General features: G+C 40.1%; 1 protein-coding gene and 1 pseudogene across 1 annotated transcript in view; both read left to right on the top strand.

Annotated features, from left to right (window-relative positions):
• Nucleotides 1–26,577, top strand: part of LOC139180915 (rhox homeobox family member 2-like) — a 65,864-nt gene that overhangs the window by 24,986 nt on the left and 14,301 nt on the right. The gene's annotated exons all lie outside the window — the stretch shown is intronic.
• Nucleotides 18,070–19,776, top strand: LOC139181742 (RNA-binding motif protein, X-linked 2-like; annotated as a pseudogene).

The following is a 26,577-nucleotide window of genomic DNA, read 5'->3' as shown; positions in this document are numbered from 1 at the left end:
TAAATGAAGAGAACCGTGCAAAACAACCAGGACATTGCTGAGAAGATCTAAGCAACTCAAATTTTTTTTTTAATACAGACAATTGAAATTGGGATTTTCCTCCAACAATCTAGCCAGACAATACCCTTTCCCACACAGTTTACTAAATAGATAAACACGCTCAACAAAAAGCACGTATTTCCCTAACTAGTAACGACAGTAATGTCTCTGTGTCTCAATTTCCTCCTCTATAAAATGGGAATGCTGATAACACCTTCCTCGTGCATTTTCTTTCTACTTAAATTAAGGCGAGCATGTAAAACCCTGAGGACATGCTTAGTAGAGTAACATACTTCATTTGGGTTTTTTTGTTTAATAGAATAGAAATCAAGTTTTTCCCCCAAACATTCTAGATAGACAATGCCCTTTCCCACAAAGTTTACTAAATATAGATAAATACGGTTAGCAAAAGCATCTCTCTCACTTACTAGCAATTTCATTAATCCCTGAAGTATAAGCTTCATTAAGCTTCCTGAAGTATAAATTGGAATATTGACAACAATTTCCTCGTAGATTTTGTTTTCAATTAAATGAAGCAGACCATCGAAAACACCGACGACATTGCTTAGCAGTCTAAGTAACACACTTAACGTTGTTGTTGTTGTTGTTGTTTTCCATTCAGAAGAATGGGCTGAAATCGAGATTTCCCCCCAGTATTCTGGACCGACAATGCACTTTCCCACAAAGTTTCCTAAATATAGATCTGTACACTCACCAAAAAGCATCTTTTTCACTTTCTAGTTACTTCATTAATACCTCTGGGCCTCAGTTTCCTCATCTATAAAATGGCAACATTTATTACACCTTCTGTGTAGTTTTTCTTTGAATTAAATGCAGGCAAGCAGGTAAAAGAAGACAGACTTTGCTTGGTAGATCTAAGTATCATACCTAGTTTTTTTTTTTTCTAATAGATGGAGTTGACATTGAGGTTTTTTCACCAACAATCTATGGACAGTGCCATTTCTGCAAATTTTACTGTGTCCATAAATACGCTCACCATAAAGCATCTCGTTCACTTAATAGCCACTTCCTTAATGCCTCTGTGCCTCAGTTTACTCATCTACAAAATGGGAGTGCTCTTTGTTTTTAATTAAATGAAACAGAGCATATGACACATCCAGGATGTTACTTAGTAGATCTAAGTGAAATACTTCATTTCTTTTTTTTAGAAGAGAGAGTTGAAATTGAGTTTTTTCCTCCAACAATCTAGATAGACAGTGCCTTTTCCCACAATGTTTATTGTGTCGGGAGCCAACACAGGAAATCCCACCCATGACAAGGTCACGCGGAGGAGACCTGACAGGCAAGGCGGATCAGGACTCGAGGGACTCCCTGGACCTGCTCGAGCATCGACCCCGAAACCAAAGTCTGTCTGTCTACCGTTTACTATATTATGCTTTTCACCAACTCTTCTGACATTAACAGGGTGCTAACTCCGACCACCTTTCTCTGAAGAAAATCAACTTAAGGATCTAGTTGATAAGTGTCCTGGTCTTAAAAGGAGTATTTTAACTTTAACCCCTCTGTTAGTATTTTAGTTTGCTTGGCAGGTTTATCCACACTCTTGTAAGTAACACACATGATTGTTCACAACACCCCAAGCATAACCTTCGAGCGCTAAAAAAGCTTTATTAAACAATACAGCAATGTTGAGGCAATGTTTGTTACTGAGTTTCCTGGTCTTTACCCAATGTGCGCCTGGGAGTGCATTAGCTAGTATAGTTGGTATGCAAGAAAAACAAGCAGTAGCCTTGGAATGAACAACATAAGACCCTTGAGTTAATATGTTCTTTCTTTGTTGTAACACACTGCACCTTTGCTCCATAAGAATGTAGCTCTGTTTCCTGAGGGGGACTGCAGACCGGAAAGATAAAGGGAAAGCAGGTTTTCTGGTTGACAAACCTTTATCAAGAAAGAGTCACAAAATGTTAATAGGCCTCTGGGCCAAAAGATAATGTACATAACACAAAGACCCTTGTAAATGAAAAGGTATGCAGAAAACATCCTGGTGCCAATGAAGGTCAAACTGCTCTAATGTTGAGCTGACTCTACATGACTTTGTATCTTTCATGTCTGGAAATGTGTGACTCAGGGCATAAAAGCTCCCTTTAAAAATAAAGCTGCAGACCTGGCTTCATCAGAGCTTGGCCTCCCCGTGTCATTCTTTCTCTCTTTCTTTCTCTCTCTTTCTCTCTCTTTCTCTCTCTATCTCTTTTTTTCAGGCTGATTCCCTGGAGCACAGAGGCTCTCTGAGTTCACTTTTCTGCCCAGGCTTCTAAGACCCAATCGAAAAGGTGCTCTGCGTCTTCACTCCAGAGCAAAGGTGCTCTGAATCTTTGCCCCATATTGGGCGCCAAAGAATATCAGCCTCTTTCTCTCTCCTTTTACTTTCATCTCTCTCGCCGACGCCGTTCATCCTGAGGGTATCCCTAGATCCTGATGGGGCTGGACCCCGGTATTACTGAGTGTAGATAAATACACTCTCAAAGACATCATCCGTTTTACTTCTTGTAACTGACTTACTGCCTCTGTGCCTCAGTTTCCTCATCTGTAAAATGGGAATATTGACAACTCCTTCCTCATAGATTTTCTTTTTAATTAAATGAAGCTTAACATGTAAAATAGCCTCCATTGCTTAGGAGATCTAACTAACACACAATATATTGGTTGTTTTTTTTTTTTTTTTCTTTTAACAGTGTTAAAAACTTTATTTCTACCCCACAGCCTTGTAGATTTTCTTTTATCTTATGGATTCTTATTTTTCATTAAATGAAAAAACAGAGCATGTAAAATACATAGGACATGCTGAGTAGAGTTAAGTAACATACTCAATTTTTTTATGAGAATTGAAATTGAGTTTTTTTCCCAAATATCTAACGAAATGCCCTTATCAACAAAGTTTATTAAGTATAGATAAATAGGCTCACTGATACATCATCTTTCACCTACTCATTACTTTCTTAAAGCCTCTGCGCCTAAGTTTCCTCATATATAAAATGGGAATGTTGATAACACTTTACTCATCGATTTTCTTTTTGATTAAATGAACACGAGAGTGCAAAACAACCATCACATTGCTTAGAAGATCTAAGCAACTCACTTAATTTTTTTTTTAGTACAGAGAATTGAAATTGGGTTTTTTCCCCCAACAATCTAGCCAGACAATGTCCTTTCCCACACAGTTTATTAAATACATAAACACGCTCAACAAAAAGCATGTATTTCCCTAACTAGTAATGACAGTAATGTCTCTCTCAGTTTCCTCATCTATAAAATGGGAATGTTGATAACACCTTCCTCGTGCATTTTCTTTGTAAATAAAGCTTCAAATCTAAATAAATAAATTGAAATTAAAAAAATAAATGAAGCAGAGCATGTAAAACACTGAGGACATGCTTAGTAGAGATAAGTAACATACTTAATTTGGGTTTTTTTTTTTTAATAGAATTAAAATCAAGTTTTCCCCCTAAACATTCTAGATAGATGAGGCCTTACCCACAAAGTTTACTAAATATAGATAAATATGGTTAGCAAAAGTATCTCTCTCACTTACTAACAATTTCATTAATGCCTCAGCTTCCTGAAGTATAAATGGGAATACTGACAACAATTTCCTTGTAGATTTTGTTTTCAATTGAATGAAGCAGACTGTCTAAAACACCGAGGACATTGCTTAGCAGTCTAAGTAACATGCTTAATTTTGTTTTTTCTTTCAGAAGAATGAGTTGAAATCTAGATTTTTCCCCAATAATCTGGACTGACAATGCACTTTCCCACAAAGTTTCCTAAGTATAGATCTGTACACTCCCAAAAAGCATCTCTTTCACTTTCTAGTAACTTCATGAATACCCCTGGGCCTCAGTTTCCTCATCTATAAAACGGGAACGTTGATTCCACCTTCTGTGTAGTTTTTCTTTTGAATTAAATGCAGGCAAGCAGCTAAAAGAAGACAGACTTTGCTTGGTAGATCTAAGTATCATACCTAATTTTGTTTTTTTCCTAATAGATTGAGTTGACATTGAGCTTTTTTCACCAACAACCTACAGATAGTGCCATTTCTGCAAATTTTACTGTGTCCATAAGTACACTTACCATAAAGCATCTCTTTCACTTATCAGTCACTTCCTTAATGCCACTGTGCCTCAGTTTACTCATCTATAAAACTGGTCTGCTCTGTTTTTTTTTTTTTTTTTTAATTAAATGAAACAGACCACATGACACATCCAGGATGTTATTTAGTAGATCTAAGAAAAAGATTTCATTTCTTTTTTTAGAAGAGAGAGTGGAAATAGCAATTTTGTCTCCAACAATATAGATAGACAGTGCCCTTTTCCACAAACTTTATTGAGTGTAGATAAATACACTATCAAAGACATCATCCATTTCACTTCTTGTAACATCATTACTGCCTCTGTGCCTCAGTTTCCTCATCTGTAAAATGGGAGTATTGACAACACAACACCTTCCTCGTAGATTTTCTTTTGAATTAAATGAAGCTTAATGTCTAAAACACCCACCATTGCTTAGGAGATCTAACTAACATACATAATATTGGTTTTTTTTCTTTTAAGAGTGTTAAAATCTTTATTTTTACCCCACAGCCTTGTAGATTTTCGTTTACCTTACTGATTCTTGTTTTTCATTAAATGAAACAGAGCATGTAAAATACACAGGGCATGCTTAGTAGAGTTAAGTAACATACTCAATTTTTTAAAAGAGAATTGAAATTTAGTTTTTTCCCCCAAAAATCTAACAGACAATGCCCTTGTCAACAAAGTTTATTAAGTATAGATAAATAGGCTCACCGATACATCATCTTTCACCTACTAATTACTTTCTTAAAGCCTCTGCACCTCAGTTTCCTCATATATAAAATGGGAATGCTGATAACACTTTACTTGTAGATTTTCTTTTTGATTAAATGAAGAGAAGCATGCAAAACAACCAGGACATTGTTTAGAAGATCTAAGCAACTCACTTAATTTTTTTTTTAATACAGAGAATTGAAATTGGGTTTTTTCCCCAACATTCTAGCCAGACAATGCCCTTTCCCACACAGTTTACTAAATAGATAAACACGCTCAACAAAAAGCATGTATTTCCCTAACTAGTAACGACAGTATTATCTATGTGTCTCAGTTTCCTCATCTATAAAATGGGAATGTTAATAACAGCTTCCTCGTGCATTTTTTTGGTAAAGCAATTAGCCTCAAATCAAATAAATAAATTTAAATTAAAAAAATAAATGAAGCAGAGCGTGTAAAACACTGAGGACATGCTTAGTAGAGTTAAGTAACATACTTAATTGGTTTTTTTTAATAGAATTGAAATCAAGTTTTTCCCCTAAACATTCTAGATAGATGAGGCCTTACCCATAAAGTTTATTAACTATAGATAAATACGGTTAGCAAAAGCATCTCTCTTACTTACTAACAATTTCATTAATGCCTCAGCTTCCTGAAGTATAAATGGGAATATTGATAACAATTTCCTCATAGATTTTGTTTTCAATTAAATGAAGCGGACCTTCTAAACACCGAGGACATTGCTTAGCAGTCGAAGTAACACACTTAATTTTGTTTGTTTGTTTTTTTGGGGGGGAAGAATGAGTTGAAATCTAGATTTTTCCCCAATGATCTGGACCGACAATGCACCTTCCCACAAAGTTTCCTAAGTATAGACTGTACACTCACCAAAAAGCATCTCTTTCACTTTCTAGTTACTTCATTAATACCTCTGGGCCTCAGTTTCCTCATCTATAAAATGGGAACGTTGATTACACCTTCTGTGTAGTTTTTCTTTTGAATTAAATGCAGGCAAACAGGTAAAACAAGACAGACTTTGCTTGGTAGATCTAAGTATCACACATAATTTTGTTTTTTTCCTAATAGATGGAGTTGACATTGAGCTTTTTTCATCAACAATGTACAGGCAGTGCCATTTCTGCAAATTTTACTCTGTTCATAAATACGCTCACCATAAAGCATCTCTTTCACTTATTAGTCACTTCCTTAATCCCTCTGTGACTCAGTTTACTCATCTACACAATGGGAGTGCTCTTTTTCTTTTTAATTAAATGAAACAGAGCATATGACACATCCAGGATGTTACTTAGTAGATCTAAGTAAAATACTTCATTTCTTTTTTAGAAGAGAGAGTTGAAATTGAGTTTTTTTTCTCCAACAACCTAGATAGACAATGCCCTTTTCCACAAAGTTTATTGAGTGTAGATAAATACAGTCTCAAAGACATCATCCGTTTCACTTCTTGTAACTGCATTACTGCCTCTGTGCCTCAGTTTCCTCATCTGTAAAATGGGAATATTGACAACACGTTCCTCTTACATTTTCTTTTGAATTAAATGAAGCTTAACGTGTAAAATGCCCACCATTGTTAGGAGATCTAACTAACATATATAATATTATTTTTTTCTTTTTTTTTATTTTTTATTTTTAATTTTATTTTTAAACTTTACAGTATTGTATTGGTTCTGCCATATATCGAAATGAATCTGCCACAGGCATACACGTGTTCCCCATCTCTGAACCCTCCTCCCTCCTCCCTCCCCATACCATCCCTCTGGGTCGTCCCAGTGCACCAGCCCCAAGCATCCTGTATCATGCATCGAACCTGGACTGGCGACTCATTTCATATATGATATTATACATATTTCAATGCCATTCTCCCAAATCATCTCACCCTCACCCTCTCCCACAGAGTCCAAAAGACTGTTCTATACATCAGTGTCTCTTTTGCTGTCTCGTACACAGGGTTATCGTTACCATCTTTCTAAATTCCATATATATGCATTAGTATACTGTATTGGTGTTTTTCTTTCTGGCTTACTTCACTCTGTATAATAGGTTCCAGTTTCATCCACCTCATTAGAACTGATTCAAATGTATTCTTTTTAATGGCTGAGTAATACTCCATTGTGTATATGTACCACAGCTTTCTTATCCATTCATCTGCTGATGGACATCTAGGTTGCTTCCATGTCCTGGCTATTATAAACAGTGCTGTGATGAACATTGGGGTACACGTGTCTCTTTCCCTTCTGGTTTCCTCAGTGTGTATGCCCAGCAGTGGGATTGCTGGATCATAAGGCAGTTCTATTTCCAGTTTTTTAAGGAATCTCCACACTGTTCTCCATAGTGGCTGTACTAGTTTGCATTCCCACCAACAGTGTAAGAGGGTTCCCTTTTCTCCACACCCTCTCCAGCATTTATTGCTTGTAGACTTTTGGATCGCAGCCATTCTGACTGGCGTGAAATGGTACCTCATAGTGGTTTTGATTTGCATTTCTCTGATAATGAGTGATGTTGAGCACCTTTTCATGTGTTTGTTAGCCATCTGTATGTCTTCTTTGGAGAAATGTCTATTTAGTTCTTTGGCCCATTTCTTGATTGGGTCATTTATTTTTCTGGAGTTGAGCTGTAGGAGTTGCTTGTATATTTTTGAGATTAGTTGTTTGTCAGTTGCTTCATTTGCTATTATTTTCTCCCATTCTGAAGGCCGTCTTTTCACCTTGCTTATAGTTTCCTTTGTTGTGCAGAAGCTTTTAAGTTTAAATAGGTCCCATTTGTTTATTTTTGCTTTTATTTCCAATATCCTGGGAGGTGGGTCATAGAGGATCCTGCTGTGATGTATGTCGGAGAGTGTTTTGCCTATGTTCTCCTCTAGGAGTTTTATAGTTTCTGGTCTTACGTTTAGATCTTTAATCTATTTTGAGTTTATTTTTGTGTATGGTGTTAGAAAGTGGTCTAGTTTCATTCTTTTACAAGTGGTTGACCAGTTTTCCCAGCACCACTTGTTAAAAAGATTGTCTTTAATCCATTGTATATTCTTGCCTCCTTTGTCAAAGATAAGGTGTCCATATGTGCGTGGATTTATCTCTGGGCTTTCTATTTTGTTCCATTGATCTATATTTCTGTCTTTGTGCCCATAGCATACTGTCTTGATGGCTGTGGCTTTGTAGTAGAGCCTGAAGTCAGGCAGGTTGATTCCTTCAGTTCCAGTCTTCTTTCTCAAGAAAGTTTTGGCTATTCGAAGTTTTTTGTATTTCCATACAAATTGTGAAATTATTTGTTCTAGCTCTGTGAAGAATACCATTTGTGGCTTGATAGGGATTGCATTGAATCTATAAATTGCTTTGGGTAGTGTACTCACTTTCACTATATGGATTCTTCCAATCCATCAACATGGTATATTTCTCCATCTATTAGTGTCCTCTTTGATTTCTTTCACCAGTGTTTTATCGTTTTCTATATATAGGTCTTTAGTTTCTTTAGGTAGATATATTCCTAAGTATTTTATTCTTTCGTTGCAATGGTGAATGGAATTGTTTCCTTAATTTCTCTTTCTGTTTTCTCATTATTAGTGTATAGGAATGCAAGGGATTTCTGTGTGTTGATTTTATATCCTGCAACTTTACTATAGTCATTGATTAGTTCTAGTAATTTTCTGGTGGAGTCTTTAGGGTTTTCTATGTAGAGGATCATGTCGTCTGCAAACAGTGAGAGTTTTACTTCTTCTTTTCCAATTTGGATTCCTTTTATTTCTTTTTCTGCTCTGATTGCTGTGGCCACAACTTCCAAAACTATGTTGAATAGTAATGGTGAAAGTGGGCACCCTTGTCTTGTTCCTGACTTTAGAGGAAATGCTTTCAATTTTTCACCATTGAGGATAATGTTTGCTGTGGGTTTGTCATATATAGCTTTTATTATGTTGAGGTATGTTCCTTCTATTCCTGCTTTCTGGAGAGTTTTTATCATAAATGGATGTTGAATTTTGTCAAAGGCTTTCTCTCCATCTATTGAGATAATCATATGGTTTTTATTTTTCAATTTGTTAATGTGGTGTATTACATTGATTGATTTGCGAATATTGAAGAATCCTTGCATCCCTGGGATAAAGCCCACTTGGTCATGGTGTATGATCTTTTTAATGTGTTGTTGGATTCTGATTGCTAGAATTTTGTTAAGGATTTTTGCATCTATGTTCGTCAGTGATATTGGCCTGTAGTTTTCTTTTTTTTGTGGCATCTTTGTCAGGTTTTGGTGTTAGGGTGATGGTGGCCTCATAGAATGAGTTTGGAAGTTTACCTTCCTCTGCAATTTTCTGGAAGAGTTTGAGCAGGATAGGTGTTAGCTCTTCTCTAAATTTTTGGTAGAATTCAGCTGTGAAGCCATCTGGACCTGGGCTTTTGTTTGCTGGAAGATTTTTGATTACAGTTTCAATTTCTGTGTTTGTGATGGGTCTGTTAAGATTTTCTATTTCTTCCTGGTTCAGTTTTGGAAAGTTGTACTTTTCTAAGAATTTGTCCATTTCTTCCCCGTTGTCCATTTTATTGGCATATAATGGCTGATAGTAGTCTCTTATGATCCTTTGTATTTCTGTGTTGTCTGTTGTGATCTCTCCATTTTCATTTCTAATTTTATTGATTTGATTTTTCTCCCTTTGTTTCTTGATGAGTCTGGCTAATGGTTTGTCAGTTTTATTTATCCTTTCAAAGAACCAGTTTTTGGCTTTGTTGATTTTTGCTATGGTCTCCTTTGTTTCTTTTCCATTTATTTTCTGCCCTAATTTTTAATATTTCTTTCCTTCTACTAACCCTGGGGTTTTTCATTTCTTCCTTTTCTAGTTGCTTTAGGTGTAGAGTTAGGTTATTTATTTGACTTTTTTCTTCTTTCTTGAGGTATGCCTGTATTGCTATGAACTTTCCTCTTAGGACTGCTTTTACCGTGTCCCACAGGTTTTGGTTGTTGTGTTTTCATTTTCATTCGTTTCTATGCAAATTTTGATTTCTTTTTTGATTTCTTCTGTGATTTGTTGGTTATTCAGCAGCGTGTTGTTCAGCCTCCATATGTTGGAATTTTTAATAGTTTTCCTCCTGTAATTGAGATCTAATCTTACTGCCTTGTGGTCAGAAAAGATGCTTGGAATGATTTCAATTTTTGTGAATTTGCCAAGGCTAGCTTTATGGCCCAGGATGTGCTCTATCCTGGAGAAGGTTCCGTGTGCACTTGAGAAAAAGGTGAAATTCATTGTTTTGGGGTGAAATGTCCTATAGATATCAATTAGGTCTAACTGGTCTGTTGTATCGTTTAAAGTTTGTGTTTCCTTGTTAATTTTCTGTTTAGTTGATCTATCCATAGGTGTGAGTGGGGTATTAAAGATTCCCACTATTATTGTGTTATTGTTAATTTCTCCTTTCATACTTGTTAGCATTTGTCTTACATATCGCGGTGCTCCCGTGTTGGGTGCATATATATTTATAATTGTTATATCTTCTTCTTGGATTGATCCTTTGATCATTATGTAGTGACCGTCTTTGTCTCTTTTCACAGCCTTTGTTTTAAAGCCTATTTTATCTGATATGAGTATTGCTCCTCCTGCTTTCTTTTGGTCCCTATTTGCATGGAAAATCTTTTTCCAGCCCTTCACTTTCAGTCTGTATGTGTCCCCTGTTTTGAGGTGGGTCTCTTGTAGACAACATATGTAGGGGTCTTGTTTTTGTATCCATTCAGCCAGTCTTTGTCTTTTGGTTGGGGCATTCAACCCATTTACGTTTAAGGTAATTATTGATAAGTATGGTCCCGTTGCCATTTACTTTATTGTTTTGGGTTCGAATTTATACACCATTTTTGTGTTTCCTGTCTAGACAATATCCTTTAGTATTTGTTGGAGAGCTGGTTTGGTGGTGCTGAATTCTCTCAGCTTTTGCTTGTCTGTAAAGCTTTTGATTTCTCCTTCATATTTGAATGAGATCCTTGCTGGGTACAATAATCTGGGCTGTAGGTTATTTTCTTTCATCACTTTAAGTATGTCTTGCCATTCCCTCCTGGCTTGGAGAGTTCTATTGAAAGATCAGCTGTTATCCTTATGGGAATTCCCTTGTGTGTTATTTGTTGTTTTTCCCTTGCTGCTTTTAATATTTGTTCTTTGTGTTTGATCTTTGTTAATTTGATCAATATGTGTCTTGGGTGTTTCGCCTTGGGTTTATCCTGTTTGGGACTCTCTGGGTTTCTTGGACTTGAGTGATTATTTCCTTCCCCATTTTAGGGAAGTTTTCAACTATTATCTCCTCAAGTATTTTCTCATGGTCTTTCTTTTTGTCTTCTTCTTCTGGAACCCCTATGATTCGAATGTTGGAGCGTTTAACACTGTCCCGGAGGTCTCTGAGATTGTCCTCATTTCTTTTAATTCGTTTTTCTTTTTTCCTCTCTGATTCATGTATTTCTACCATTCTATCTTCTAATTCACTAATCCTATCTTCTGCCTCTGTTATTCTACTATTTGTTGCCTCCAGAGTGTTTTTGATCTCATTTATTGCATTATTCATTATATATTGACTCTTTTTTATTTCTTCTAGGTCCTTGTTAAACCTTTCTTGCATCTTCTCAATCCTTGTCTCCAGGCTATTTATCTGTGATTCCATTTTGATTTCAAGATTTTGATCAATTTCACTATCATTATTCAGAATTCTTTGTCAGGTAGATTCCCTATCTCTTCGTCTTTTGTTTGGTTTGGTGGGCATTTATCCTGTTCCTTTACCTGCTGGGTATTCCTCTGTCTCTTCATCTTGTTTAAATTGCTGAGTTTGGGGTGTCCTTTCTGTATTCTGGCAGTTTGTGGAGTTCTCTTTATTGTGACGTTTCCTCACTGTGTGTGGGTTTGTACAGGTGGCTTCTCAAGGTTTCTTGGTTAGGGAAGCTTGTGCTGGTGTTCTGGTGGGTGGAGCTGGATTTCTTCTCTCTCCTTTCGAAGACGATGGGCTGCTTTTCTGGGTGCCTGATGTCCTCTGCCGGCATTCAGAAGTTGTTTTGTGGAATTTTCTCAGCGTTTAAATGTTCTTTGGATGAATTTGTGGGGGAGAAAGTGTTCTCCCCGTCCTATCCCTCCGATATCTTAGCCTCCAGTTTCTTAAACACACAGATGAGCTCTTCGTCTTCCCTGAGCTCCAGTCCTCTTCATAGGTAGCCTGTAGTCTGGCTCCAGTAGCTGCTAAAAGTTCTCTTCTGGCAGGCCTACCCCACTGTCCACAATCAGCTCTTAGTTTTGTTGAAATTCTGGGTACTCTCAGAGTAGAGTCAGTCCCTGTCACAACCTCAGCCCCTTTGAACCCTCACCCACTGGGAAAGTGCCACCTCCCCCACCAGAGGCACATTTACCCACAAAACAAGAACTCTGATCTCATCTTTCAGTTATTCAGGGCTCTACCATGCCCGGAGAATATTTATATACATAGTGCAGGAAGGCAGAGTGGATCTTATCCCCATTTCACAGATGAGGAACATTACCTCAAAAAGATGATGCGCACTAGTGCGGTCACATCAGTTCATTTAATGCTGAACTAATTCTAAGCCAAGTAGTACATAGCCATTGCCCCAAGACTCCTAGGTCTATTGTCTTCTTTTCAATGTTGGGCATTATTTCCAATATTTTGCTGTTATGAATTATACTGCAGTGTACATTGTGATATATACATCTTTGTATGCCTCCCTGATGGTTTCCTTCATGACATTAATTTATAAACATTGTCAAATTACTCTCTGAAAAGGTTGTATCAGTTTTCACTCTGACTGGAATGCTCATTTTCCTGAATCCTAATCAGTAATGGTTATTTTAAGAAAATATTGCCATATGATCTCTCATTATTATTTTACTTTGCCTTTATTTCATCATCCGGGAGGTAGAACATCTCTTCGTAGATTTATAGGCCCTTATTCTTTTTCTTTGTAAGTTGTCTATTAAGATCATTTGCCTATTTTTTCCCTGTTAGTGTGTTCCTCATTTTCTTACTGATTTTACAAGAGCCCTTCATGTATTAAGGATATTAACTTATTGTTTTTAACACTTTATCATGTATTGTATTGCTGTGGACTTATTTTTTTAATTTGATGTGTTATCCTACATTGCCATTATTATTATTTCTTGATGCTCAAACTGTCCCAGTTTGGTCTGTAGTTATCCTGTCAAGCCAGCTCCTGTATTCTTTTTTCTTTTACTTTTTATTTTGAAATACTTGAAATAATTTCTGGGTTAAAACGGGAAAGTTATGAAATAGAATGAAGAATACCTATATCCCCTTTACTCAGAGTCCCCATATGTTAGCATTGTATCACATTTGCTTTATTATTTCTCTTCACCTATATGCATATTATTTTTTTTTTCTGAACCATTTGGGGGTCAATTGCAGACATGATGCACATTTACCCCTAAATTCTTCAGTGTGTATTTCCCAAAATACCTGGACATTTAACTTCAGGATAGTGATCAAATTCAGGAAATCAACACTGTTATGCTGTTATCTAATCTATAGACTTTATTTGACTTCCAGTTGTCCTGATAATGTCCTTTATAGCAAAAGGAAAAAGAAAAATGGCTTTCTAGCCTTAATCTGTGATGTAAATTGCAGACGTTTTCTCCTAGTTTGTCATTTGACTTTGTTTATTGTGATTTTTTTTTTCTTTGCAAACTTATTATTTTTAAATTTTTATGTGTTCATTTATTCATGTGTTTAAATGATCTTATGGTAACATTGACTTTTTAGGGGATGTACAGTCCTATGAGATTTTTCTTTTTAATACTTGAATAGATTTGTGTAATCACCCTCACAATTAGGATGAAGGACAATTCCATCATCCCCCAAACTCCCTCATGCTGTCCCTGTATAGTCTGTCCTCTAATTGCTGGAGAAGGCAATGGCACCCCACTCCAGTACTCTTGCCCAGAGAATCCCATGGATGGAGGAGCCTGGTAGGCTGCAGTCCATGGGGTCGCTGAGAGCCAGACACGACTGAGCCACTTCACTTTCACGTTTCACTTTCATGCATTGGAGAAGGAAATGGCAACCCACTCCAGTGTTCTTGCCTGGAGAATCCCAGGGATGGCGGAGCCTGGTGGGCTGCCGTCTATGGGGTCGCTCAGAGTCGGACACGACTGAAGCACCTCAGCAGCAGCAGCAGCAGCAGTGGTCAAATTTATCAGTCTTTTATTGCTTCTGGATTTGAGTCATAATTAGAAAGTATTTCTTCCCACCCATTCACGTTCTCTTCTAATACTTGTATGGTTTCAATTTTATGCATTGAAATCTCTGATCCATTTAGAGTTATTCTGATGTGTAGTGTGAGATATGGACCCAATTTCATATTTTTTCAAATGGCTATCTAGTTGTCCCAACAGCATTTATTTAAAACTCCATATTTTCCCCCAGCAAATTGGAGTGTCACCCTTATACATAAGTATTAACTTGGGAGGTGATTTTGATATCTTTATAATGTTGAGTCATCTTATGCAAGAAAAAGAGGTGTCTTTATATTTATCGAAAACTGTGTTTGTGTCTTTCAGCAGTTTTTAAGAGTTTTCTCTGCATAGACCTTGTAGATTCCTTGTTGTTAGATTTATTTCTAAGTAGTTTATCTTTTTGCTGTTGCTGTTACCAATGGGGCTCCTCTTTCCTTATATCTTATGATTATTGTTTGTAAGAGGGTGGTTTATTTTTGTCGTCTTTATATCCTGTTATCCTACAGATTTGTTATATTGTTTGTTTTTAACATTGTTTATCATTGCTTCTCTTGGGTTTTCTATATATATCGTCATATATAATCTTCATACAGAGATAGCTTTACTTTTTCATTTTTAAATTAGTTTTTAAAATTAGAGTATAGTTGATTTACAGTGTTGTACTAGTTTCTGCTGTGCAGCAAAGTGTGTCAGTTATACATACACATATATTTACTCTTTTTTTATATCTGTTTTCTCCTGTCTAATTGCATGGGCCAATACCTACAATATTAAATAGTGTTAAATAGCTGAATACCATAGTTGAATCGTTTCTAGTGTTTTCTTTTAAGTAAGATGCTAGATCTGGGGCTGAGGTATAACATTTCCATCAGTTACTATTGTATTTTTATGACTGTAGTTTTAAGTTTATGAAGCTTTAACTTTTCTGGAATTAATTTTTATATAATGAGTAAGGCAGAATTTTTTCTATTTTTTTTTTCATTAAATTATGTCTTTATTAACTTCCACCTACCTTCCTAAGATTTACTATCCCCCGCTCCCCTGTGGCTTGTGGGATCTTAGTTCCCTGACCAGGGTTTGAACCTGAACCCTGGCAGTGAAACACCAAGTCCTGACCACTGTGACTGCCAGGGAATTCCCCTTTCCTTTTTAACAATAAAATTCTTTAATGTCACAGATTTTCCTGAGTGTGGTTTTAGCCACATCCTGTAAGTTTTGGTGGGCTCAGACGGTAAAGGTAAAGGTAGCTCAGACGGTAAAGCATCTGCCTGCAATTGCAGGAGACCTGGTTCCGGAAGATCCCCTGGAGAAGGAGATGGCAACCCACTCCAGTGTTCTTGTCTGGAGAATTCCATGGACAGAGGAGCCTGGCGGACTATAGTGCTTGGGGTCGCAAAGAGTCGGACAAGACTGAGCGACTTAACACACACAGACACTAAGTTTTTGTATATATCCCATTTTGTTGTTTTCTAAATAGTCTACCATGATTTCTTTATTTTATTTCACTTTCTCTTTCATCCAGTAGTTAGCCTGGAGAACAGGTTTCAAGTTCTAGTTAGGGCATTTTTTGTTTTGAAATTATTGTTCCCAGCTGTTTCACATTATGATTGGAGAACATGGTCTGTGCTGTTTTTGGAGATGATTGAGGTTTACTTTGAGATCTAGTCTACAGTCAGTTTTAATATGTGTTTCATGGATTCTTGAGAAGAAACTCTTTGTACAGTCGAATATATCTGTATATCTACTAGTCTGATGTTAATATTTTTAACAATGTAATTGTTATATTATTAAGTATATGTTTATTTGTAGTTATATAATTTTATATTAATTCCTCGGACTTATTTTTCTCATTTTATGTGTTGTGAACTCAAAGTGGTGTGTTAAAATCTCTAATAACTTTCACTCTTAGTTGCTCTTTGTATTTTTAATTAAAATTTTGGATGTGTTAATTTATGTATAAAATTTCATGACTTATGTATTAGGACCTTTTTCTGTGTAAAAGAGCCCTCTTAGTCACATTTAAATGCTTCTTTTGGTTGGCCTTGAATTCATCTTTGATCTTAATACTACCACCCATTTTTAAAATTAGGTGTTCGTGATATATCTTTTTCTAACTTTTAATTTTTAACCTTTCTTTGTCATCTTGTTCTCAGTGTGTCTCCTGTGCAGATTATATTATTTGAATTTTGTTTTGTCATCCAATCTGCAAGTTTTTACATTTTAAAATCAGTAGTGTCTCACTCTTTTATAAATTAAATAGATACAGGGAGATTGTTAACATTAATCTGGTACCAGGACAAGAAGACTGGGAAATCCAAAGGATTCTGTTTCCTCTGCTATGAAGACCAGAGGAGCACAATTCTGGCTGTTGACAGTTTAATGGGATCAAGGTGAGTATGCTTACTGAGCAGAACTTTTCCATTTGTGTAGGGTTTCAGTTTCATTTCCCAGCTGATGACTGCAGGCTCGAGGCAGTACTGGTCAGTCTGGGTTGCAGAGGTGTGGGGGACATACTGACTGGGAAATGACCCAGGAAATAATTCCGCTGGCTCATGACCCTGTGAACACGCGTTTCTTTCCCCACCACTTTAGCAAGCTATGTCCTCAGGAGCATAGGTACCATGACCCCCCCACTCCCCTTCATCTTGCACCAAACCAGGCATCTGTTTTTCACCTTTTTCTTCCTCACACTCCACTCTCATTTCTGCTGTATTGGAGGGCAAAGAGACTAGCAAACACTGCTGTTTTATGCTGTCCTGTATCAGAGAATTTGGGGTTCTATCATGGTTTTGTGGCTGAGGACCTAGCCATGTATGTCTCTCATATGTCTCCATTGACTTAGCAGTACTGGGCCCTGAAAATTCTCTAGTTAAAATCTCATGACAAAGTCTATGGAAAGTAACTCATTCTGAAGTTTTCTGTCCTCTATTCTCTCTCCTCCACCCTTGTAAGTGCGACGGTGAGTGATGACATGAGAGTGAGACATAAAAAGGGGACGGGGCAAGTCAGGGGTTATCTATGCTCCACATGCTCCCAAAGCACTGCCATTGAATGAGCATTGTCACGGTTTGGAGGGGTGACTCTTGACTTGGAGACTTTGTCACTGATTGCACCAGCAGTGATAGGAAAGTCACCATAAAAGGTGACCTTTATTCGCCTTTTATGGTGAATGGGATAGGTGAAAGTAACTCAGGCTTAGGGGTAAGAGTAAAAAACTTGCTCTTGAATGGAACAGTAAAAGCCAGACATTTCACATTCTGATGGCATTGCGTATAGAATATAGTCTGTATCTGCCCGTATGTTTTTGTTTTAAGTGAAGGTTTAATTTTTGTTGTTCACCTGGAGAAGTTGGGAATCGCAGTGATAGTATCATCATGAGCCAGTGGTTCCAGTATGGTGGGGGTGAGCAAGCAGTGAGGGCTTAAGAGAAAAGAAAGTAGTCCTTTCTAGATTCCTTACCCCCTCCCAGCTATTGTTCTGCTTTTGGCCTCATCCATTTGTGTTGAGAAAGCAGCTGTAGCATTGACTGAATTTTAGGAATTCCTTTTGGCTTCCAGGCTTCTTAACAGTGTGTTTCACCGTAAATTAATGTTACAGATGGATAGGTAATTCATGTTTGTGCATCTAAACTCTTGCAGTTTTTCCATGCTGCTTATAGCTTTGGGGGCAGTACTTCCCAGGCTCTTTTCACTTCATGGCACACTTATAACATGGAGATATTATATAGAACTCTGGATAAACTGATGAGGCTCCCAGGATCTCCAGCTGCCCCAGGCTCTACCTGACTGCCCCCAGGGTTGAGCAAATGGTAGGGATGTGTGCTGTGACACATCACGTGAGCAGTCTGCTTTTGAGATTTTCTGAGAAACAGAATTAGCAAGAGGATAATGGGAATGGTTCAAACCGATGGATTTCTGCAGCTGGGTTCAAATAGATAGAAGGCTGTGTTTGGTAGCAAATAGTTAGCTATCTGCTAAAGCAGTGCCTGTCTGTCCTAGACAAATGAAGAACCTATCTCTAGTGGATCAGTATCTAACTATCGACTGTCCTGAGGACTCAGAAGAAATGGATGAGGTGACCAGAGAGCTGCAGGAGAGGGCTGTGGACTCATACTCCTCCGACAAGTTCATCTGAGGGCTCTGAAGATGACAAACCCACCAAAAAAACACCAAAAAAGGTAAATGGTTAAGGCGGTATGAGAAGATTCTGGGTAGGCTTATGTTTGCTCTTCTTAGCCTTCACTGAGAGTTGGTAGTCAGTTCTCAAGTGTGAAGGGGGCGGGTGTGCGTGGAATCCTTACTTTAACTGGAAAAGAGAAGTATCAGACAGAAGACTTAATGCTGTGGAGCTAAATTCTGGCCACAAAAATGTGTATCATTGAAGTCCTAACCGCTCTGGTATCCCTAAGCGTGACATGTTTGGGAGGTAGGTCTTTAGAGAGAGATTCTTAAGAGCGTAGGAGTTGCCTTATACAGCAACCTGGACATATATTAAGGGTGACAGACATGCCAGATTGGATTCTTCTGGAGGGCACTTTTCTAGAAGTATGAGACCGTGAGGTGTTTCATAGCTGCTGCCAAGCATGCTTTCTTTGTATATCCTCCATCTTTTTTCCATCTTATCTTTTGCTTACTGATTCGGTGCCCCTCTTCTTCCTCCAGACAAAAAGGAAGAAAAGAAAAAAAAAACGAAAGACAGAAGACGGCGCGGGAGGTACAGGCAGAGTAGCCAGCCTCCTCTTCATTGCCCAGAAGCAAGATGATTAAAAGGAAAAGGATGACCCTGGCTCTAAAAAGCACAGTGGCAAGCACTCAGAGAAGGCAGAGAAGGGTCAGAAGTCAGAGTCCAGGGAGGTGCGGAAGTCCCACCCCAGTTCCGCTGAGGTCAGGACGACCTGCCGTGGTAGAATGAGAGGAGAGACCGAGAGAGGGAGCCAAGAAAGGAGAAGTCCAAGCACGAACACAAGTCATCAAGCAGAGAAGGGAAGAGAGAGAGACCGGCACAGGGAGAGAGACAGGGGTCGAAGCTCAGACATACATTCCAGATGGCATGACAGGCGCTCTGAGGGGCGGCATGACAGGTGCTCTGAGGGGCGTAGTCACAGGAGTAGAAGTAGGCACCAAGATAAATCCCACCGGCATAAAAGGTCCCGGCACTCCCGGGACCCAGAGTCCTCTAATCCCAGGGAGCTCAGGCATCACTGATGCCGCAGCCTGTTCAGCTATTCAGCACGGTAGAATTAAAAATGAACTGTATTTTTCAAATGCAATGAAATTCAGTTATTCTTTTACTATATTTACATGTAAAGTCTCTGAGAATGAATTCTTTTGATCCCTTGAGTATACTAATCATCAAGAGAGCTGTAGTTTTTAACAGCTAAATGTCCTGGATTTTTGAGCAGAATCCACTGTCCCTGGGAATATACTTGGTACTTTTGGTACTTACCAGAGCATGTACCTAACTCTGGGTTTATCAATATGGCCATTGAATTCATGACCCCAATTTATGATGAAATGGCCAGGAAGGAGAAATACCAGACAGTTCTAGAATTCCAGTCTTGGTGCTACACGTTAAGAACCTTTCCAGTTGGCAGCTATAACCACTGAGCAGAGAAGTGTGGCTTAACTAGGTTCAGACAGGTTGCTATGCATGTGATAAGGATTCTTAACATCAGCCTGCCCCTTCCTTATTTTTGCCTACCTGCCCCTGTTTTTTGAAATTGTAGACATCTTTTTTTCAATTTTGCTGTTTTTGTTTTGGTTGATATGTCTACATTTTTTTCCCTTATAACTTATTTATTTATTTGCATTGAGAAGAAATTCACAGTGAAATTAGCCATTTAAAAATATTTATTTTTTTAAAATTAATTTATTTTTTTATTTTTTTTTTACATTTCTTTCATTTTACTTATTTTTTTTAGTTAATTTTATTTTTAACTTTAGCAGATATTGTATTGGATTTGCCATACATCAACAGTGAATCCGCCACAGGTATACACGTGTTCCCCATCTGGAACCCTCCGCCCTCCTCCCTCCCCGTACCCTCCCTCTGTGTCGTGCCCAAACTGGAGTTTATTTTTTAATTTAAGGATAATTGCTTTACAGAATTCTGTTTTCTGTCAAACATCAGCATGAACCGAGCCATAGGTGTACATATGTCCCCTCCGCTCTTGAGCCTCCCATCTCCCTCTCCATCCCAAACCCTCTAGGTTGGTTACAGAGCCCCTGTTTGAGTTCCCTGAGACATAACAATAAATTCCCATTGGCGTCTATTTTACATATGTTTATGGAAAGTTTCCATGTTACTCTCCGTACATCTCACCCTCTCCTCCCCTCTCGCTGTGTCCATAAGTCTGTTTTCTATGTTTCTCCATGTCTGCCTTGCAAATTCATCAGTACCATCTTTCGTATATCTGTGTTAGTATACGATATTTATCTTGAGATTAACCATTTTAAAGGGAATATTCAGTGCAGTTTGGTACATTGACAGTGTTATAAAACCACCAACCGTATCTAGTTCCAAAATATTTTCATCACCCCAAAATGAAACCCTGTATACCCATTAAGCAGCTCCTCCCCATCCCCTCCTCCTCCTCGTCCCTGGCAACTACCAGTCTGCTTTCAGTTCCTGTAGATTTACCTATTCTGGACATTTCATGTAAGTGGAATTGTACATGGGGCCTTTTGTGTTTGGGGCCTTTCACTTAGTATACTATTTTTGAGGTGCATCCGTATTGTATCAGTGAAAATGTTACTCAGTCGTGTCCACCTCTTTGTGATCCCATGGACTGTAGCCTTCCAGGCTCTTCTGTCCATGGAATTGTCCAGGCAAGAATATTGGAGTGGGTAGCCATTCCCTTCTCCAGACACCTCATTCGTTTTTATGGATAATGTCCCATTGTATAGATATTCCATGTTTTGTTTGCCACTCCTGAATGGATAGACATGTGGGTTGTTTCCACCTTTTGGCTAGCCAGGTATACCAACCTGCTTCTGTGCTTAGTCTGCTTTTTGAGTAGCTGCTCTTGGTGAGGTGGGAACACTTTGTCAGCTCCATTGCATATCTGTGTGGTCTGCTGGGTAGTTCTTTCTCATTTTGAGATTTCTTTTTATTTATTTATTTTACTCTACTTATTTATTTAATCAATCCTTTATGAATTTGATAGGAACAGTCCCAAAACCTTAATACCTCTGCTGAATTATTAAATGGAATTTCTGACACTGTAAAGCGGAGGACTAGAGCTTTAATAGTGAATGCGCTAAATCAACTGGCGTGTTTGTATGGGTCCTAGATGAGATGTGCACCTACATTGGTGGTTGGGATGTCCATGAAGGAGAGTGGGGAGGGAGCTGGCGGAGACTGGGAAAGCTGTCAGACTATGACATATGTCTAACTTCTGGAGAAGAAAGGGAGGGAAAGAAGGAAGTTACATAGGAAAAGTCTTAAGACTGCAGTGGAGTTCTAGGAGTTCTAAGACTATTTCAGCAAGACCAGTGGTGAGCCCTTGAGCAAGAGTCACCTGTCAGAGGAGTCCCGGGAGATGAGCCTTGGTAAACAGGCGTCCTTGCTGCTGGACCTCCGTCAGCCATCGTGACCACTCTGCTCGTGTCCATCATGCCAGTTGTGTAGTAACTAACGAAGGCCCCTGCACCTGGCTGAGTCGTTGTGTCCGCCTGGTGGTTCAGTGCCTCTTCCATAACAGATGTTTTCTGGTGGTGGTGAACATACGATGCAGAAATCTGCACACTTTGCATGCTCCCATGTGTCAGTCCACGGCCTTTGCATCAGATCGCCTTGTCTCTGATCTTCCAGCCCTTTTCCTTCCAGGCTTCCAATTGGATGGTCAAGCCATTGGCCACTTCCTGGAGTCTTATGTATTCAATAAATGGTCTCACTTTGGGCCACTTTTTCCACACCAAGTCAAGTGCCCTGCTTTGTTGTTCCATCCACTGGAAAAATGTTCCTTCTCCCCCAGTGAACGTATCTGCTGTTACATAGATACCACCCATCTTCGTTTTGTACTTAGATATTGAGTGCTGACCCATCTGTAAACCAGACTCAAGCTGTTTCCTCCTTCAGCTGGTCATACAGGAATCCCCATATGGCCACAGGTGCAGAGTTACCATAGAGCCTACCACTGTCTGCATCATTCAGGTGTTTAACAGCAGCGCTGATCTACTGCATCTCCATGGAATATGTATTTGATTTATATATCATTTAGGGGTTTTTCAGAGAAACAGGGTATAACATATATGAATGTGTATATAATATGTATGTATGTATATATATATCTATCTACATACACCCATATATATCTTGCATCCAGTATTCAGATGTCTGGCTATTCTTGCCCCAGTGTACATACACCGCTAGTGCTGGGAGAAGCATTACATGGCATTGTCCTTCCTTCTAGGGGCCCAGCTACCTCTTCTAGATCTGAGGATGGGCTGATGTCTGGAAATTGAGCAAGTAATTTGGACTTTTTATTGGGGAGAACCTCCCTCGGCCCCCTGTTTCCCCACTTTTGCCTTTTTCAGCTTGTAGATCTTGAGTGATAACCCTTGGTGGCTCTCTGTATTGCTTCTAGGGACTCTATGGTCCATTTGCGCTATTTCCATGAGTCCATGTGGGTGAAGCCTGCTTGGTTGCCCTTCTGACCTTGAGGTTCGCTTTAGTATTTGTGTCTTCCTGGCTTCTGGTGGATAAGCACCACTCAGTTCAGTTCAGTTACTCAGTCATGTCCGACTCTTTGCAACCCCGTGGACTGAAGCACACCAGGCTTCCCTGTCTATCACCAACCGGAGCTTGCTCAAACTCATGTCCATCGAGTCAGTGATGCCATCCAACCATCTCATCCTCTGTTGCCCCCTTCTCCTCCCGCCGTCAATCCTTCCCAGCATCAAGGGGCTTTTCTGATGAGTCAGCTCTTTGCATCAGGTGGCCACAGTATTGGAGCCTCAGCTTCAGCATCAGTTCTTCCAATACTATTCAGAATTGATTTCCTTTAGGATTGACTGGTTTGATCTCCTTACAGTCCAGGGGACTCTCAAGAGTCTTCACCACCACAGTTCAAAAGTATCAATTCTTCGGCACTTCCTAGGTTTTTATTACTGTGGGGCCCCAGCTCTGTGATGATCTCTTACTGCCATCCCCGGCCTGCAGAGGAGGCCACCTCTGAACCTAATGAGCCTCTGTGAGTGGGATATCCTCTGGACCCTGCTATGGAATACTACCCTCTGGTGAGGTTTCTTAACCTCACGTAATCTCTCCAGGATACCTACTCCCCTTGGCCTCTTCATTCGTTCCTTGGTCCTTTGCCAGGACCGCTCAGGTGTTCCTGCTTTGCCTAGTGGTGGCCAGCACTTTCTCCAGTCCTCTGTGAGCCACCTCAGTGGAAGCTGCTCACCCCCTGCAGTTCTTGCCTGGGGGTTAAATTCTGTATGTATGTGTGTGCGTGTGCTCAGTCGCTACAGTCGTGTCTGAGTCTGCAGCCCTATAGACTGTAGCCACCAGGCTCCTCTGACAGTGGACTTCTCCAGGCAAGAATACTGGAGTGGGTTGCTGTGCCCTCCTCCAGGGGATCTTCCCACCCAGGGATTGAACCTGCATCTCCCATGTCTCCTGCATTGTAGCCGGATTCTTTTACCACTGAGCCACTTGGGAAGCCCTCTAAATCCTATATGCTGAGTTCTAAGTCTGAATTCCTGCTTTTCTGATTCTTGATACAGCACACCTTGAAAACCAAACCCAGTGTTCCCATGGCTCCTGTCAGTAGCTGCCAGTTAATTCTTGCAGCTTTTTGGTAGGCCCAGCACTTCCCTAGCCAGGTAATGCTGGAATTTAATCCTAGATAGCAGTTTGGTAACCAGGAAAGAGGCTGGACACAGCTCCTGGCTCGGGGCGGGGGGCACTGCGTGTCTGGTGAGGGGAGCAGCCTCTAGCATCTTCCAGCACAGGGTGTGCAAGCCCTTGTTTGGAAGAATGGCCCCCTTGGCATATTGAGAGCTGGGTGGGGGTGTCTCCTAGCCACCGCCTTCAGGAGAGTCTAACCAGATGTTCCTACCCCAAGTTTCAGGGTCCCAAGGATTTTCCAACCATATGAAGTCATGTGGCCCTGACTGCAGCAAAGCCGACCTGCCATATGTTAGATGTTGAGTATTTAATCTCCCTGGAGTTCTGCAACTCTTATGGCTTCTTTGTTGCTCTGCTGCATCCACTCCTCCACTGCAGGAACTGAGGGGCTCTTGGGAAGCTCGCTGGAGGCCCTCTGGCTCTCACACATACTCTTTACTTAACGGTCATCCATTTCTCATTGCCCTGCTGCAGGGCATCAGTACCCTTAACAGTACCCAGCCATTTCCACTGTCTTTGTAGGCCTTCCTTATTCCTCCATTTTCAAAAGTCTGAATCACCACATCCGGCAGCCTGTTTTCTCAGTTTTCCCACATCATCTCCAGAGAAATCTGTAGCAGTTGGGTCCTCAAGGCCTGGGACTATCCGTGCCCCACATCCCTCAGGACAGTGTCCATCCTGCCCACCAGGCAGTGACTGAAGCAGTCCCAGGCCCCACCTTACACAGCCTGTTCTCTTGGACCACTGCTGGCACCATCTGTGGTAATTCGGGTTCTCTGAGAAGCAGGGGCCAAGATGGGATTACACGCATAAGAGGTTTATCAGGGTAAGGGCCTATGAGGGAGAGTGGGGAGGGAGTCAGGGGAGAGCTGTGGGGCTAGATGCAGGTCTCTAACGCCGGTGGAGAGAGGGAGGGAAGGAAGGGTGGAGAGGAGAATTCTTAACCAGGTGGTGCGATTCTAAGGACATCTTGCGAAGCAAATGCGTCTTTCAGGACAGGCAGTCCACCATGGGCCTGAGCATCTGCACATTCTTGCTGAGGTTCTTGAAAGCACAGTTTACCTGCTTCTTGATGCTGAACCATTTCTGTAGGGCAAAGTGACCCTAGTGTGACTACTGTTTAACCACTCGCTTCCCAGGGGAAGGAGCACTGCTTTGTTTGTTCTTTGCTCAGAAGGTCCTGGGCCCTTGACCCTGGGTTCCTCGGCAGTGATGCAACCCGCCACATAGGTAGCATGTCTCTGAGCCCATTGCATTGCCCTTGGGGGACTGGCAGAACTCCACTGATACCCATGCTGTTTGCTGATAAAGTATTACTATCTTGTTCTGCCCCATGAAGTCTGTCTACTTTGCATCTGTAATGTGGGCTCAGGTCGACCTGCCATCCTTTGTGAGGATGGGCTGCTTCCCTGACAGCATCCCTGCCCAGTCACCTGTGGGGGAATGCTGGGAGCCGGCATATCGCATACTGAGTGCATATTGCATATTGCATATTGCATATTGAGTGCAGCACTTTCCACAGCATCATCTTTCAGGATCTGGAATAGCTCAACTGGAATTCTATCACTGCCGGGAGCCAGCGTGAGGAGCTCCGCCCATGACAAAGGTCATGAGGAAGGAGGCTCGGCATACGCAAAGGTGGGATCGAGCCTCAGGAGTCTCCCTGGAAATTCTCGAGCATATACCCCCAAAACCAGAGTCTGCCTACTTTCTGCTTTGTGCTTTCACCTACACCTCTGGCTTTACGGGGGGGCTGTCCCCACTACCTCTCTCTGAAAAAAGAGTCAGCTTACAGCTCAGTAATAATAATTCCTGGGTGTGACAGTGTTTCACCTACAAACTCCTTTGGAAATCCTCTAGCCTGCCTGAATAGGTTTTTCCGGCACATGTGATTGCTCAGAGCCTCCCAACTGTGAGAGGCAGGAGATGTTCTAAACTGTCTAAATACAGATTCCTTTGAGCAGTTAAAAGATTGATTAGAAATTGTATTGGTGAAGGGATTTTCACTTGTTGGGCCAATGTTTGCTGCTCAGTCTCCATATCCCTTACCTGCTGTGTCCCTGGCAGTGTATTGATTAATATAATTGGTGTGTAAATGGTAGCTTTAATGTTTGTAACCTGGGACCCTTGAGTTAATTCTTTTTCTTGTTATAGCCCACCACACCTTTGCCCTGTAGGAATGCAACTTTATCTAATGCTTTTGGAGGGTGGCTCCTGACCAATCACCTTTAGAAAAAAATAAGTTTTCTGAAGAAAGGGTCTTAAAATGTTAACAGGCCTCCGGGCCAGAAGATGATGCAAATCACCTAAGCTTTTGCATATGATAAGTTTGCAGGAAGAAAGCCTGGCTTGCTGCATGACTCTACCCTTCCCCCATTATCCTCTATGCATAACTTAAGGTATAAAAACTACTTTGGAAAATAAAGTGCTGGCCTTGTTCACCGAAACTTGGTCTCCCCATGTCGTTCTTTCTCTTACCTTCTGGCTGAATTATTCAGCCTCTTTTCTTCCACTGAATTTTCCTACTGAGCTATCCTTATTTCAGCCTCTTTTCTCCACTGAATTTCCTCACTGAGCTATCCTCATTCTATTACTCTTTATATCCTTAATTAACGTTTAGTTAAGCAGTTGTTTCCTGATCCTCGCCGACGCCGTCCC

The sequence above is a fragment of the Bos indicus genome, chromosome X, assembly GCF_029378745.1.
Source record: "Bos indicus isolate NIAB-ARS_2022 breed Sahiwal x Tharparkar chromosome X, NIAB-ARS_B.indTharparkar_mat_pri_1.0, whole genome shotgun sequence".
Lineage (NCBI taxonomy): Eukaryota > Metazoa > Chordata > Mammalia > Artiodactyla > Bovidae > Bos > Bos indicus.
The sequence above is the reverse complement of the archived record's forward strand: the minus strand, read 5'-3'. Positions and strand labels throughout refer to the sequence as shown.